The 17,492-nt window shown below is 38.0% G+C and overlaps 1 protein-coding gene across 1 annotated transcript in view; it reads right to left on the reverse strand.

Moving 5' to 3' along the window:
* Positions 1-17,492, reverse strand: part of MALRD1 (MAM and LDL receptor class A domain containing 1) — a 400,826-nt gene that overhangs the window by 14,724 nt on the left and 368,610 nt on the right. The window lies entirely within an intron of this gene.

Consider the following 17,492-nt stretch of genomic DNA (forward strand, 5'->3'; position numbering starts at 1 on the left):
ACTGTGGTGAGAAGGGACAACTTGTAATTTCCTATTCCATGATTTCCCGTAAGTGCCGGGTGACAAAAGCAGCATAGTCCTCTGAACAGATGACAATTCCTGGCATTCCATGGTGCAATTAATGCCAGCACTGGATGGGTATGTCATCAGGAAGAAAATGATCGCCTTTGTCTATAGCGGTATCATCAATCAAACCACTTCCCACCTGTCCACATGCTATAATTTGTCCATTGATCATTATGTTTATAAGCATAAATTCTGACTCATTTAAAAAGACATCATTTGAAAGACTATAACTTAATTTCTTTTAAGATCCTAAAATCAAATTTCTAAAATTACGATCTCACCATTCTACTCATGTATTCATTCAGTATAGATTTTTGAGTCTATTCTATGAATCATGCACATTTAGGAAGATAGGATACAGACTTGGAAAAGGAGTCCACTATACTGAACATAATGTGTGTCACATATGAGTAGAGTAGATATTATTGACCTGCCCTCGATCTGAATGGAAAAAAATTCCATTGTTTCCTGTGTTAATTTAATAGGTTATCTTTACCATGTTAAAGTAATAATTTGCATTAGAAATAGGCCCTTAACTTAATTATTTTCAGTATCTATCAGTTTATTATAATCCTTTTCAGTGATTTGGTTAATTAATAGATTGTTACACCAAAACTCTTTTTTTTTTTTTTTTTTAATTACTGTAGGGGATATGCACTTGTTAGAGAAAGAGAAAGCACCCCTAGTGCAGGGAGTGGCCACATTACAATTCCTTCTTGAGCCTCCTCTTGGGATTTTGGGCATGCATGCACACATGCCTGGCATGTTTTCCAACCGCTGGTCTGGGATTTGTCCATGTAGTCAGTCATGTGGGATCTAGCCACCTTAACCAACATGCCGTTGGCTGGCCCTGAAACATTCTTAAACTGCTGTGAGATCTTCATCTTCAAGTACATGATATAACTTTTATATTACTGAATTTAGCTTGCTAGTATTTTAAACTTTTGTACATCTATATTCACAGGGAGTGTGAACTACAGCTCTCTTTTCTCATTTTTGGAAGCTTCATTATCAGTGATATATTAGCTTCATGAAATAACTTCTATCATTTCATATGGTTGGGATAGTTTCTTTGGGCATTATCAGTTCATTAAAATTTGATAGAATTCAGCAGTATCTATCCCAGGAGACAAAATTGGAGGATGTTAGTTGATGACTTTATTTGGTAGTTAATGGTCTATTCAGGTTTTCTACTTCGTTAGTTAATTTTGATAATTTTCTCTTAGGGAATTAACCATTTCATTGACAGTCCCAAACCAGAGAAGTTATTAGTCTCATGTGGTTATTAGTTTCCTTTTAGCAAAGCTGCATTTATTTGTAATTTTTCTTCGTTTTTAAAACTAGTAAGAGGTAGAACTTTATTATCTGAAATGTTCTGTTTTCCAAGTTAGTAGTTCTTCCTGATTTTCTTTTTCTTTTTTGAGAGATTTTTGCTATAGGGCACATGTGCTTGCCAGAAAGACAGAGACAGAGAGACAGAAAGCAAGAAATCACCCCCCCTCCGGGGGAATGGCCACGCCACAATCCTTTCTCCTCCATTCTCCTCTTGGGATCTTGGGCACGCACCCGGCGTGAGTTTAAGCCACTGGGTCTGGGACTCGAACCGCGGTTGGTTGCATGGGAGTTCAGCAACATAGTCATTACGCTAACTGCTGGTCCCGTCTTCCTGATTTTCTTAACACTACTTTATTTTCTATAATGTTTTTATTTATAAATATCTTCAAACTTACAGAAAATTTGAAAAGATAGCAAGTATCTCCCAACTACTCTTTAATCCAATTTATAAAAGTTTATATTTTTCCTATTTGCTCCTTATATGCATATGTGTATACATACACACATATATGTATATATATCTATACACACACACACACACACACACACACACACACACACACATTTTCAGAACAATGTGAAGGTAAATTGGAGACCCCTGCCATGTAATCAACAAACACTTCCAAGTAACCTCAGTTAAATCACAAAGCCAGGCTATATAGCATTAGTGTCCTGTTATCTAACCTACAGTCCATATTTAATTTTACCAATTACCCTAATTATGGTCTTTATGTTTCTCCTGGGTCAGGATCCAAACCAGGATCACACATTGCATTTAGTTGCCACTAATCTGTCGTCACTCCATCTGCGAGAGTTCTCCATTCTTTTTCTTTCTTAGCCTCAATGTGTGCGATGAGGACAAGTCAGTTATTATAGAAAGAACACTTGAATTTGGGTCTGAGTTATCCTAATGATTAAGTTGTGCGTTTTAGCAGGAATACTAAAATAAAACTAAAAATATACATTCTCAGCACATCATATCAAGAGACACAATATTGGGACCAGCAGTCAGCATAATGGCTATGTCGCTGGATTCCCATATAGTTGACCATGGTTTGAGTCCCAGACCTGGTGGCTTAAACTCATGCTGGGCATGTGTGCATGCGTGCCCAAGATTCTAAGAGGAGAATGGAGGAAAAGGGATTGCGGCGTGGCCATCCCCCCAGGGAGTGATTTCTTACTCTCTATCTCTGTCTGGTGAGCACGCCCTATAGGGGGAGCCCCCCCTATAAAAAAAACCCCCAAAAAAAAAAAAAAAAAAAAAAAAAAGAGAGAGAGAGAGAGAGAAAGAGAGAGAGACACAATATTGATTTATACTAATAGCCATGGTGCTTACTTTGAACATCTGGTATAGTGGAGTTCGTTTTATCTCCCCACTATAAAATTATGCTTTCACTTTTAATTAATGATTAATTTGGTGGCCAGCAGGTAGTGTGGTGGTTTAGCTGCTCTATTTCCACTTGGCCCACCATGGTTGAAGTCCCAAACATGGTGGCTTGAAAATCATGCTGGGCACATGAGCCTGTGTGGCCAAAATCACAGGAGAATTTGTGATTTGCCTAATTTGGATTTTTATTATGGTCTAATTTGATTTTTGTAGGTGACTAGTTGCACCTATTCACTCTGGGTTGGAACTTCAACGTGTCCCTGAAATTACGTAGCATCTTGGAATTACATAGCATCCTCAAATTATGTAGCCTCTAAAACGGTGGTTCCCTAACCTTCTTAGCATCAGGGACTGGTTTTATGGAAGACAGTTTTTCCACAGATCAGGGAGGGGCGATGATTTGGGGATAACTCACACTCATTACATTTATTGTACACTCTATTTCTAGTATCATTACATTGTAATATGTAGTGAAATAATTATATGACTCAGTAATTTAGTATTTGCCGCCACTCCCCAGGGCTACCATCACTGCCTGAGCTCCACCTCAGGTCTACAGACATTAGATTCTCATAAGAAGCACCCAACCTAGGGACCAGCAGTTAGCGTAATGGCTATGTCGCTGGACACCCACGTAGTCGACCACGGTTCATGTCCCGGACCCGGTGGCTTAAAACTCATGCCGGGTGCATGTGCGTGTGTGCCCAAGATTCCTAGAGGAGAATGGAGGAGAAGGGATTGCGGCATGACCATCCCTCCTGGGGGGTGATTTCTCGCTTTCTGTCTATGTCTCTGTCTGTCTGGCGAGTGCACGTGCCCTATAGCGAAAACCTCTCCTAAAAAAAAAAAAGAAGCACCCAACCTAGAGCTCCTGCATGTGCAGTTCACATTCTCCTATGAGAATCTAATGTCCTGGCTGATCTGACAGGAGGTGGGGCTCAGGTGACAATGCAAGCCACGGGGAACAGCTGTAAACACACCTGGAGCTTCCCTAGCTGGAGCTCTGCTCACATCCTGCTGTGCACTGGGTTTCTTACAGGACCCAAAGTGGAACCCGTCCATGGCCCCAGAATTGCAGACACCTGCCCTAGAGTAAACTATTCAGCTCTCAGCGCTGCCTTAAGTCATCAGGCCCCAAGAGGTCTCATGTGCATGTGCAGTCCACCACTCAGGCAGCCTTGCTGCTCAACTCTCTTTTCTCAAGTACTCAGCCACTTTAGAAGTCTGAACTATTGGCACTGCTACTATTTGGGGGCTCTATCTCTGCTCTATGGCCTAAAAATTGCCGCAGGCAGAAGTCTTTGACAATCAGGAGACAATTGGGAAGCTCACCTTTTGTATTCTCATCGTTCAGAAATCACCATCCTAGACCACCAGTTCTTTAATGCCTGAAAACTCATCCCTCAGGTCTTATGTCCTTTTTGGAGTTGTTTTCTACCATTGACAAGCCCAGGTACTGATTTCTCTGTCACAGATGGAAACAGAAGTCCTGCCTAATATTAATTTCTGTTCTGATTTTTTCTTTTTTTGGAGAGATTTTTGCTATAGGGCAGTACACTCACCAGAGAGAGAGAGAGACAGACAGACAGATAGAAAGTGAGAAATCATCCCCCAGGGAGGATGGCCATGCCACAATCCCTTCTTCTCCATTCTCCTTTCCGGATCTTAGGATTGCATGCACACACGTCCGTTGTGAGTTTAAGCCACCAGGTCCGGGCCTCGAACCCTGGTCGACTACATGGGAGTCCAGTGACATAGCCATTACACCAACTGCTGGTCCCAAGTGTTCTCATTCTTTTATTATTAATTTTTTATCCATAATAAAAAAGGTCATCTGAGATACATACCCATACACACCTCTCTGGATAAAATGAAGGCTTCAACTCATATGTTTTGATATTTAAATTTTTCATTGCTATTTTTTGTCTTTAAATATGCTTCCCATTATACTAAATTAAATATACTTTTATTCAGTATTTAAGAATACACAAATACATACTAACTGTCTTAGTATATTAGCTTAGCCTTTTTTTTTTTGGAGAGATTTTCACTATAGGGCGCGTGCGCTCGCCAGACAGACAGAGAGAGACATTAGAGTCAGAAAGCGAGAAATCACCCCCCAGGGGGGATGGTCAAGCCGCAATCCCTTCTCCTCCATTCTCCTCTCGGGATCCTGGGCACACACGCACACGCGCCCGGCGTGAGTTTTAAGCCACCGGGTCCAGGATGCGAACCGCGGTCGACTACGTGGGAGTCCAGCGACATAGCCATTACGCTAACTGCTGGTTCCCGAGCCTTTTAAATTAATACATAGTTTTAATACATAGTTTATAGTTTTACTGTAATACAACTTCTACTAAATGAAATGTATTAATTGACTCCTAACTTGTGACAAATTTATAAACACATCTAATATAGTTAAAAGAAATACATTTTTAAGGTACAAAGTTCCATGTATGTGTATTGATTTAACCCTATTAATCATATTTTAAAATATACTATGTCTTTATTTATGTTTATCTGATCAACAAAATCCTCTATCAAAGTATTTTGAAATATGCCTCAATTTTCATACTTTTTTTGTTTTATACTGCTAATAGTTTAAAAATATATTGGTAATTATTATTTGAGGCAGGAAACTAAAAATGATATCTTTATCTAAATTCTACCTTTTAATACTCAATTACTATGATTAAAAAATTTATGTTTAATTGTTTGACTACTCTTTCATCATAAATCTTTGTTCATCTTTTTAATCTGTTTACAAGCTGTTTGAAGCTCACTAACAATATTTTCATGTTATGAGTCACTGATTAGTTTCCTAAGTAGCTTAAATACTTTTAATTTGATAAAAGCTATCTTTCTTATATGTATGGACAACTATTGATATTTCACATGCCCTGTTTTAGTCATAATTACTATGCATAAATTTAATTTTCATTCTCTCGCTCATCTTTTAATTTTCTCTCAGTCTTTCTATCTCACTGAACTTTTATTCTTTGTCCTGATAAATATTTATACTTCTTGCAATGATCCACTCTTCCAACAAAAAAATCATTTCTGCATAAGATTTTCTTTAGGAATATAATTGTTTTTCTAATAATGCTTCCTTGTCTTATTTAATTCCATCTTAACTTTTCTCTCATATGGCCTCTACTCACATTTCACACAATCTCCAGTTTCTTATGATATATTCAGTATGCATGGCATATATATTTATCTGATTTACTATAATAATTACATTTCAGCAGAATTAGATCCTTCTGATGTCTGCACTTTTTGTTGTTATTTTATTGGTCTCTGTATAAATAATATTCCAGAACTCATTTTGCCAATGTGACTTTTCTTCTGCGCATTCAATATTATTTTTTGCTTTGTGGAAATCCAGAAGTATACCTGGAGGTCATGCACTGTTCGTAGTCCAATTTCCAGTACATAGCAGATTGCAATTAATGTGACCTTTTCTAATGAGGTGGAACTATTTCTCACTCCACTTCCTAGCCCTATGACTCTTAATCAATGAAATAAAAAAACAATCACAACAGTAACAACAAAACATATTACACGAATCAACTTGTATCAATTTCTAGAATCTCCTAGACTATACCCTACCCTACCTCTGTGCTTCAATTTCCAATGTCAGTTCACTATTCCTGTATAAGCCAAAATGCAGGCTCGTGCCTAAGTTTATAAAATGTCCTTTTTAATTTCAGGGAAAAATGTACTTGGGAAGAAAGGAAATGTAAACAGATCTCCTATTTATTAAGAGATAGCATACGCTATAGGGTGTATGCACTCGCCAGAGAGACAGACAGAAAGTAAGAAATCATCCCCCGCCCCCGTCCCCAATGGGGAATGGCCATTCCACAATCCCTTCTCCTCCATTCTCTTCTTGGTATTTTGGGCACGCATGCACACGAGCCCGGCATGAATTTTTAAGCCACCAGGCCCTGGACTACGTGGAAGTCCAGTGACATAACCAAAGGTTTAAGCCACCAGGCCCTGGACTACGTGGGAGTCCAGTGACATAACCATTATGCCATAATATCCCAGAATTCATTTTGCCAATGTGACCCTGCCATCAACTATGTGGGAGTCCAGCAATGTAACCATTAATGCCAACTGCTGGTGCTGAGATCATTTTAGTTAAAATTTAAGTGGAAAATTGACTATAAGAAAAATCTAGATAACTTTATATTGATCAACGAAAATGAGGAGCTATGCATATCTGTACATCATATTTTTTCCTCTTTTGTATGGGTAGAAAAAGCCTATTTGACTTTAACAATATATATTTAATGGAAGGAAGACTTTTGGGTGGATATGTAACCACATGAGTAGATTTTCTGCTTATCCTAACTGTATTAGTTTAGATAGGCTCAATGATAAGTAGAAACAACCACAACTGACTTTCAATATGAACAAATGGCAGATCATGCCTTTCAGGTTATAATGTAAATAGGACCATTTACATTGTGGGCCAGGGTAACTACGGTGGGGAAAAATATGATACCACTATATGTGGAAAGTAATTTCCGAACTTGTTTTGCTATCACTTCCTAAAACTAACACGTAGTGATTACCGTTTCTTCCCTGGCTATTAAATCTAACCGTGAGTCCTCAGTACTCATGTTTAATTGATGTTTGCACATATGAAAATATCGACTACTATTTCCTCCCAGAATTATAACTCTCAGGGCCAGCAGATGGTGTGGTGGTTAAGTTGCTGGACTCCCACATGGTTCGAGTCCTGAACCTGGTGGCTTGTTTTCTCACTTGCTCTCTCTTTCTGATGAGTGCATGTGTCCCATAGTAAGTTAAAAAAAAAAAAAAAAGTAAACAAAATAAAAAAAAAATTCTTTTTTAAAAAGAATGATAAATTTCCTCGTTTTCTATGACATCATTTTTTCCCTCTTTTACTTCTACTTACTCTCTGACTCCTTTGTAAGCACTTTCCTCTTAAATATGGGAGTTATTCAGCCCCCAACTTAGGCTAATTCTTCTATTCTCGTTGTATATAACCTCCCTGTGCCATACCATGTACCCAATGGTTTATTACCAATATATACTTATGGTTTCTATTTTATGTCTCCTGAAGAAATGCCCCTCTCAGGCTTTCAGATCTATGGAACCAGCTGTTCATTGGGCACACCTCAAACTCAATAAAATAAAAATTTAAAACTGTATTCTTTAAAAGCTCCTTGCCTTCTTGTTTCGTTAATTAAAAAACAGTGAATTAAACCTTCGGTTATTTGTTTGCCCAATCCAGAACTCCTCTGTGGTTAATTAATCATCAAAATATATAGTTTCTTCTTTTTTTTTTTTTCAGTTTTTGCTATCAGGTGCATGTGCTTGCCAGAGAGAGGCGTAGAGCGAGAGAAAGAGAGAGGGAGAAAGCAAGAAGGTGGTACTCTACCATAGGATGGCCACACTGGAATCACTTCTCATTCTTTTCTCAGGATGTTGGGTGCACACATGCACGCGTGCACGCACACACACACACACACACACACACACACCTGGCTGCAGGGTCCAGAAGTCGAATTGAACAGTTGGCTATGAGGGATCCAGCTGCTTTAACTTCCACATCATTTGCTGGCCGCAAACATCTGGATTCTTTTCTGTAAATATGTATTTACTTACTTGAATCTTCATTTAAAGCAACTTGACACCATTATCTTCTTTTATTTTTTTTGAGAGAGGTTTTTGCTATAGGGCATGTGCGCTCACCAGAAAGACAGAGAGAGACAGAGAGGTAGAAAGTGAGAAGTCACCCCCCAGGGGGGATGGCCATGCCGCAATCCCTTCTCCTCCATTCTCCTCTCGGGATCTTGGGCACGCACACACACACACACGCCTGATGTGAGTTTAAGTCACCGGGTCCGGGACTTGAACTGTGGTCGACTACATGGGAGTTCAGCGACATAGCCATTACGCTAACTGCTGGGCCCGACACCATTATCTTTTTAGCAGAACACTGAAATTGTCTCCTGGTGATTCCCCTCTTCCCAAAATTGCTCCCATCTATACTGCTGTCAGAGTAGTTGCTCTAAAGCCCAAATTGGAGTATTAATCCTCTGTTCCTTTGTTTAAAATCCTTAAATTGTGCCCCATTGCTCTCAAGTTAAAGCATGATTTCTTTTTTCTTTTTTTCTTTTTTTTCTTAGAATTTTGTTATCGGGTGCGTGTGCTCACCAGAGAGACAGAGACAGAAAGTTAGAAATCATTCCTTAGAAGGGATAGCCATGCTGCAATCACATCTTCTCCATTCTATTGTTAGGATTTTAGACACACACGCATATGCACCCGGTGTGAGTTTTAAGCTGCTGGGTCCGAGACTCGAACCATGGTCAACTATGTGGGAATCCAGAGATGTAACCAATTATGCCATCTGCTGGTCCCAATGCATAATTTTTTTTAAAAAATTATTTTGAGAGGTTTTTGCTATGGGGTGCGTGTGCTCGCCAGAGACAAAGAGACAGGAAGTGAGAAATCACCCCCCAGGGGCGATGGCCATGCTGCAATCCCTTCTCCTCCGTTCTCCTCTCAGGATCTTGGGTGCACACACACACGCGTCCAACGTGAGTTTTAAGCCACCAGGTCCAGGACGCAAACCGTGGTCGACTACATGGGAGTCCAGCAACACAGTCATTACGCTAACTGCTGGTCCCCCCAATGCATAAAGTTCTTAACACACACTACAAAGTTTTCCTGTTTGTCTCTTTGGACTCATCTTGTTTGTTTGCTTCTTTCTTCTTTCTTCCATTGGGGAAGAGAGAGACACAGACAGACAGACAGACAGAAATGCCTCCAATGAGGTCTTCATGCCATGATCAACCCCAGCCTCAGCCTACCTGGATTATTATGAGTTTGTACATGCCCAATGTATATAGGGATCTTCTTTAAAGAAAATCTTGGGACCTTCCCATGTGAATCTAGTATCGCAAAGCATCATTCCACTCTGCCTCTGGTGACCCCGGGACCCATTTCTATCTATTCCCTGCTCATAACCCAGAAGCTCCAGACAGGCTAACCCCATACTCACCGGAAGCCCTCTTGCCTACCACCTTTGCAATTATGCCACCTGGAATAGTCTTTATTCTTTATTCAACCAACTCTTCATCTTTTTTTTTTTTAAGACATGATCATCAAAAGATAAACTACTAAAATTCTTAGGTTATATAAATTTCCTAGGGTAGGCAAAAATAAATAAATAAAAAAGACACCAAGTAGTCTAACAATAATGGGGATACTGTGGCATTTTCTGAATATTTAATTTTCGTATTTGAGAACTGAAACTATTCAATGAAAGGAAAGACTAACGGAGGTCAAGGATTGTGCATATAAGATACTCTTAAAAGGATTCAAGAATATTGATACTTACTTCATCATTAAGAAAGAGAGGAGGAGGATTGAGAAGAAATGTGGTAAGAAGATCAACAGTATCTACTTTCTAATATTTAAACATCTATTTACTACCATGGAAATATACAAATAGCAAGAAACATTATCACCAAAACCGGCACTAGGAAAGTATGGAAGCACTGATTCAGTATTAGGGGAAACATTAGTATAACATGGGTGTATGATGCTTGTCAAAGCTCTTGATGGGAGGCAGTAAAGTCTCCCTTATGAAAATGTTCAAGCAGAACTGAATTCTTCCTTTCCACCTGCATCATCTGCCAGGTCAGGGAAATTTTCAAAATTATTCCTTTATTGGTTGGTGCTTCATTTATCAAGTCATTCAACAGCAATTTAGATGTTGGAACTGGTTCACCAATAAGCATGCCCTAGTGTAATTCTCTCACATTTTTATAGAATAGAATAAGTGCTAGAATAAAGATTTAAAAATTAGGATAAATAGTAATCGAATGAATGTAAATCTTTCTTAGAAGTGTCAGATCCTTGTTTCAAAGAGCTTGAACTAACTTCTGTAATCCTCTCCAACTCTACAATTCTTTGATTTTTTAAATTGAATTATGTAAGAGTCCAGCATCCTTAACCACCATGCCATCTGCCAACCCTTCAAGCAACTTTTTTTTTTTTAAAGGTGACTACATTAGAAGAAATCACTCTATCTAATTCAAGATGTATTATATAACTTTAGTTATTGAGACCGTTTGATTGATGGAGAAATAAAACAATTGGGTCAATAGAACAAAGAACTCAGAAAAAGCACTACAGAAGTACATCCAATGAAGGTTTCACAAAGGTGTAACAGCAATTTAATGAAGAAAGGACAATATTATTCATGATGCTAGAGCAACTGGATAGCTATAAGCAAAACAAAGAAAGAAGAAATGCTGATTTAAACTTTAAATCGTACTTATACAACAATTTACAAAAGTGATCATAGGCTTGAATGTAAAATGTAATACTATTCAACTTTTTGAAGAGAGCATAGAGGAAAATCTGAGATCTAGGACTTAGTAAAATATGCTCAGACATGTTTCTCAAAAGCATGATTTCAAATGAGAAAGATCAAAAAATTGGACCTCATCAAAGTTAAATCCATTTGCTATACAAACAATCTTTTTAGGAGAATATTATAAAAAGGCAATCTAAAGCCTAGGAGAGAATATTTGCTTCTCACATATCCATCTAGGACTTTTATCTTAAATGTATAAAGAATTCTCAAAACGGAATTTTTTTTTTAAAAGTCCAATTAGAAAATAGGCGAAAGACATGAAGAGATATTTCACCAAAGAGAATAACAGATGGCAAAGAAATGCATGGAAAACATTCAATATTCCTAGCTATCGGGAAAGTGTAAAATGAAATCATGATGAATTATTACTCCACATTTAAAAGATCACCAGAAATAAAAATAAAATGATTACAATGCCATATGCACAGATGGTCACAAAGAAACTGGACCCTTCATCTATCATTGGTGCTAATGTGAAATGAGAGAGCGGCTGGGGAATCGGCACCATGGTATGTTACATCTAGACACGACGCAGCAATGCAAAGGAACGAATGACTTACACCTACAACATCGATGGGTCTGAGGCTGAAAAAAAGTTTCAGAAGGTCACATTCTGCATGTTTGTATTTATACACCTATCTGAAAATGACAAAAGAGAAAACAAAGTAGTAGTTTTCCAAGGTTAGAGTAAGTGTTTTTTATTTTTAAAAAGTAGCTCAAAGGAGAGTTTTGCAGAAACAGAATGTCACAATTGTGGTGATGATTCGCCAATTTACACATCTAATAAAATGTCATAAGCCATAGTGAAGCAATGCCCGCTTTCTGGTTTCGATGCTGTACTATAGTTAAATAACCACTGAAAGAAACTGTGTGAAGGGAACGTGGAATTTCTCAGTATTATCTTTGTAACTTTTCATGACTTTGTCATTGTTTTAAAATTAAAAGTTAAAAATATCAATACTGTGGGACTAGCAGGTGGCATAGTGGTACAGTGGATAAGGTGCTGGATTAGCATGTGGTTGATCACAGTTTGAGTCCCAGACCCAGCAACTTAAAGCCAGACAAGTGTGCATGCATGCCCAAAATGCCAAGAGAAGAATGGAGGAGAAGGGAATGTAACAGAGCCATCCCTTCTGGGGAGTGATTTCTCACTTTTTCTCTGTCTCTGCCTCTCCAGCAAGGCTACATGCCCTATAGCAAAACTCTCTCTCAGAAAAAAAAAAAAAATCTATGATGCTTGCCAGTTATCATTAGAAATTTATAATACAGTCGATGGATTCCCATGTTGTCAACTGCAGTTTGAGTCCAAGACCCGAAGGCTTAAAACTTATGCTCAGCACATGTGCATGCATGTCCAAAATCCTGAGAGGAGAATGGAGGAGAAGAGACTGCAGCATGGCCATCTACATGTGACGTACATTGCAGCATGGCCATCTATACACCCAGGAGGTGATTTCTTACTTTCTGGCTCTCTCTCTGTCTCTCTAACAAGTGAACACACCCTATAGAGAAAAAAACCTCTCTTAAAAAAATAAAATTCATAATACAGTAATTTCCTTATTCTACATAGTAATAATAACAAATACTTAAACAAAACTTTCCAAGCTGTTTCACAGAATTATTCTATGAAGATGTTTGTTTCCAAACAGAAAGGGTTTGGGGGAGGGGGAAGTAAAATCCTGTTTATATCAACCTTTTGAACACTCATAATGGATGTTACATGTATTTAAACAACAAAAATCTTGTTTATATCAACTTTTGAACACTCATAATGGATGTTACATGTACAACATTTAGAAGGAATTGGGTTTATCCCATGAGTGATCTGGAGAAGTCTTTCATTTGTAATTTTGTCTGCCCTGTTAAATACCCGATTTCATAATTTGGAAAATACTACCCTAACACATGTGATTTAAAACACTGCTAGAGATAGCAGGGACCACTGCTAATTATCTTTAGAAAACTGATTATCACCAGTTATCATTAGAAATTTATAATACAGCCGCTGGACTCCCATGTAGTCAACCGTGGTTCGAGTCCCAGTTTGGAAACTCTGTGAAGGCTTCCTGAGTTCCAGGTACCCCTATGCCATTGCACTAATGAATCCCAGAAGCTCAGGAGAGCTGATCCTTCACAGGAAGTTTGGCTTATTTATATTCTGATATCATCCTACTTTCTAAAATGAGCTCTCAAGAAAGCAAAAACTACTCATAATCTATGCTTAATAAAGACCCTGAAAACATACTAGTTATTTTGGAGGTGACGTATTACTTTCATAAAAGCCTATGTGGGGAGGAGTATTTATATATGACTAACTTATGTCCCTTCCAAAGTATTTTGCACTCATGCCAATTGTTACTCAAAAGGTGAATATTTATGTACCCAATTCTTTTTCTAGAAAAAGAGCTCCAAAGTAATTCAAATTGTATCTTGTTTTGGCTTTTGCTTCATGTTAACCTATACTGGAAGTGCCTGATGTTTACCAGGTAAATAAATATAAAGGAACTCTAGTATTAATATGTCAGGTAACATGGGTTTTAATTATAAAATGCTTATTTTTAAACATGACTGACTAACAATAATGTAATTGTCAAGGTTTTCAGAAGTCAGGATAAAGCTCACTGGCGTGTCGCCGTCGTTCTGAAGGGGAGCTCTACACTGCACTTCTTCATTTTGCTCACAATTGATGCAAATTCTGATAGGATCAAAGGTTTCAGGTATAACATTGGCAACATATAACAGAAAAATAACATATAATGTAATCAGCAAAATGTATATTAAACTATAAACGCTTCTCTCTCTCAAATTCATCTGTTTACTTAAAAATTAGAGAATTCTGCTACAACAATAAGAGAAGGCAGTGGGGGCCAGCAGTTGGCGTAATGGCTATGTTGCTGGACTCCCATGTAGCTGACATGAGGTTCGAGTCCTGGACCCGGTGGCTTAAACTCACGCCGAGTGTGTGTGCATGCATGCACTAGATCCCAAGAGGAGAATGGAGGACAAGGGATTGTGGTGTGGCCATCCCCCTGGGGGGTGATTTCTCGCTTTCTGTCTCTTTGTCTTTCTGGAGAGCACATGTGCCCTATAGCAAAAACAAAAATCAAAAAACAAACAAACAAGCAAACAAAAAACCTCTCCAAAACAAAAGGGGGATTTGGAATGTCTACTATCCAAGCCCTGACAAATAGCTGAGGTGATGGGTTTACTAATTATTTTATTTTACTCTTTACACATTGCATTCTTATACTGAAAAATCACATGGTACCCCAGCAAATAGGCACAATTATTATATGCTAATAAAAAGTACATTGTTTAGATCAGTGCATCTGAAACTTTACTGCACATTTGAATCATTCAAGTATCATATTGAAATGAAGTTGATTCGGTGAGGCTGAGGCTGAATATTGACAATGCTGTTTTTTATGGACCAAGATTCGACTAGCCAAATTAAATTTTTGAGCAATGTTGAATTTTTTAACGATATGACATAAAAAGTAATGACATTTTGAGGAACATTTCATTTAGTAGAAAAAAATGAATTTTAAAAATACTTTTAATGTTTTTATTAAGGCTGCCATAAAGTAACTGAGTCTGTTTGCTTCGCTGTTTACCAAGCTTTCCCCTCCTCCTCCCAGCATAGGTAGGGTCCCTTCCTCAGCCCATGCTTTGGGACCATGACTTGTTATGGCCAATAGGAGGTTTAGAGGCATGACACAGGTATGGTATAGACATGTTTTTGCATGGTTTAGTTTGTGTTCTTGTGATCCTCTTTTTTGCCATAGAAGGAACATGCCTTAGGTACCTGCTGGTTAAAGGAGAATCAGAAACATTAGAAAGAACCAGGGGCATTACCAGGCTGTTAGGGTAAGGAGGCTTAGCTAAACTAGACCAAAATTAAAAGGTCCAGCCAGTGCAAAGAGAAAATATATATATTTTAAATCACACTTATTTATTTATTTTTTTGGTACAGGGCATGTGTACTTGCTAGAGAAAGAAAGAGAGAAGGAGAGAGAGAAAGGGAGAGAGAGAGAGAGAGAGAGAAATCACCCCCGAGAAAGATGCCCATACCACAATCCTTTCTCTTCCATTCTCCTCTCTTTGGGGCACTCACACACATGCCCAGTGTGCTTTTCAATCCACTGGGTTCAGACTCGAACCACTCAGTCAACCTGTAAGAGATCCAGCTGCCTTAACCAACATGCCACTAGCGGGCCCAAGATGACACTGAATTTTGCTGAGAATTGTTACACAGAATTATTGTAATATACCTGACTACAGAGAAATTAGAACTTAGGGTACTGACATAAAAATTATCTAAAATTTCTGGGAATGGCTTTGGATCTCAGTGACGGACAATAAGGGAACTGTTTATAAGAAACTGATAACATGGAGATGTACGTTATATAACATCAAAACCTTTAACAGACTTGTTGCCTAAAAGATTGGAAGAACGTAGAAAATACACTTCATTAAATTACAAATTTCTATGAAGAGATTTCCAGGCAATAAGATGAAAACATGAACTGTATGTTAATTGATATATTTCAAAAAATATTACAAGAAAAGTGTAAGTTCAGCAAAGACATGATCAGTTAGCAAACATAATTAAGAAAACAAAGAGCTCAGAAATTCTGCAATTTGAAAATCTGGAAAAAGAAAAAAAAAACCATAACTTCATTATTTCCAAGGTGTGACTATTGAAGCACGTCCTCAAGGCAAATCCAAACCTCTAGCCCAGAGGTGTGGCCTCAGGGTAAAGCACAAATCCAGTAAACAGCTGTACATGCTTTGTCAGAACTCAGGCAGAAAACTAGGTTCTCCTAGAAAGATTGAATGTATGGGTTAGTTAGTTTCTGGTGCACCTCAGAGACTTTAATTAAGTTTAGAGAAAGCAGAAGGTCTCAAAAAGTATTTTAGGGTGGGTGAGGGCATAATAGACTACAGGTGTGTAAGTGGGGAAGCAGTTAAAAAGTCAGGAGTGCCGCCTATAAAATGGTAGAGCAGGCAGCTCCCCATTCTGTTCAGCCACAGAAGCATCAACGAGCAAGCAGAAATGTCAGAATCCATTTTGTCAGAAGGCTGGAATGCAGTCTGAAGTTTATACCCAGTACACAAGTGCTGAATCAATTAAACAGTAACCAAAAAACTGAAAAAGATTCATTACACAACAGATTCTCTACGGTCTCTCTTCCAGAAGATAGAAGACAGAAGAGGAGGGAATATTCTATGAGGTCAGCACTTCCATAATACCAAAATCGAAGACATTATAAGAAAACTAAAGGTTAATATCTTGAGACCAGCAGATGGCATAATGGTTACATCACAGGACTCCCAAGTAGTCGACCACAATTTGAGTCCTGGACCAGGTGGCTTAAAACACACGCCAGGCACATGAGTGTGCATGCCCAAAATCCTTAGAGGAGAATGGCGGAGAAGGGATTGCCGTGTGGCCATCCCCTAAGGGGGTGATTTCTCGCTTTCTGTCTCTTTAACTTTGTCTCTCCAGTAAGCATGCGTGCTCTACAGCAAAAATCTCTCTTAAAAAAAAAAGAAAACTAAAATCCAGTACCTCTAATGAACACAGATGTAAGATCCTCAATAGAATATTAGCAAACCAAATCCAACAATGCACATACATGATTATTAGCCACAATCAAGGGGGATTTACTCCAGGTTTGCAACACTAGTTCAACACTTAAAAATCAGAATAGTAAGATTTAATCCATCACATCAACAGGAGAAAGAAGAAAAATAACACAAGTATACAAATTCATGAAGGAAAAGTAATCGACCAAATCCAATATCCATTCGTGATTAAAACTCTCAGAAAATGTATGTTTATGATAGTCCTTATTTTTTATTTTTCTCATTAGTATTGATCATTTAAACAAATGATGTAATTTACTTACATATATACAAACATATGGATGTATATTTTTGTGTAGTCATGCATGTATATGTGTATTTGTGTGTGCAGGTATGTGTATATGTGGAGAGAACATTTTCTGTTTAATATGACAGTATGTGCTTATGTGGAATAAACTTTTTTCTGTTTAATTTAATGATGTATACTAGGTGTTTCAAACACTGCCTGATACATAATAACTACTCAATACACATGTAGTAAATTAACTTGATTTTTTGTTTTCTAAACTTTTCTTGATTATTAACAGGATTTTACAAAATTTTTTTAGGAAGATTTTTGCTTTAGGGAATGTGTGCTCACTGGAGAGACAGAGAGAGAGAGAGAGAGACAGAAAGTTTTATGCAAAC

Source organism: Tupaia chinensis, unplaced genomic scaffold (genome assembly GCF_000334495.1).
Source record: "Tupaia chinensis unplaced genomic scaffold, TupChi_1.0 Scaffold146079_1, whole genome shotgun sequence".
Classification (NCBI taxonomy): Eukaryota; Metazoa; Chordata; class Mammalia; order Scandentia; family Tupaiidae; genus Tupaia; species Tupaia belangeri.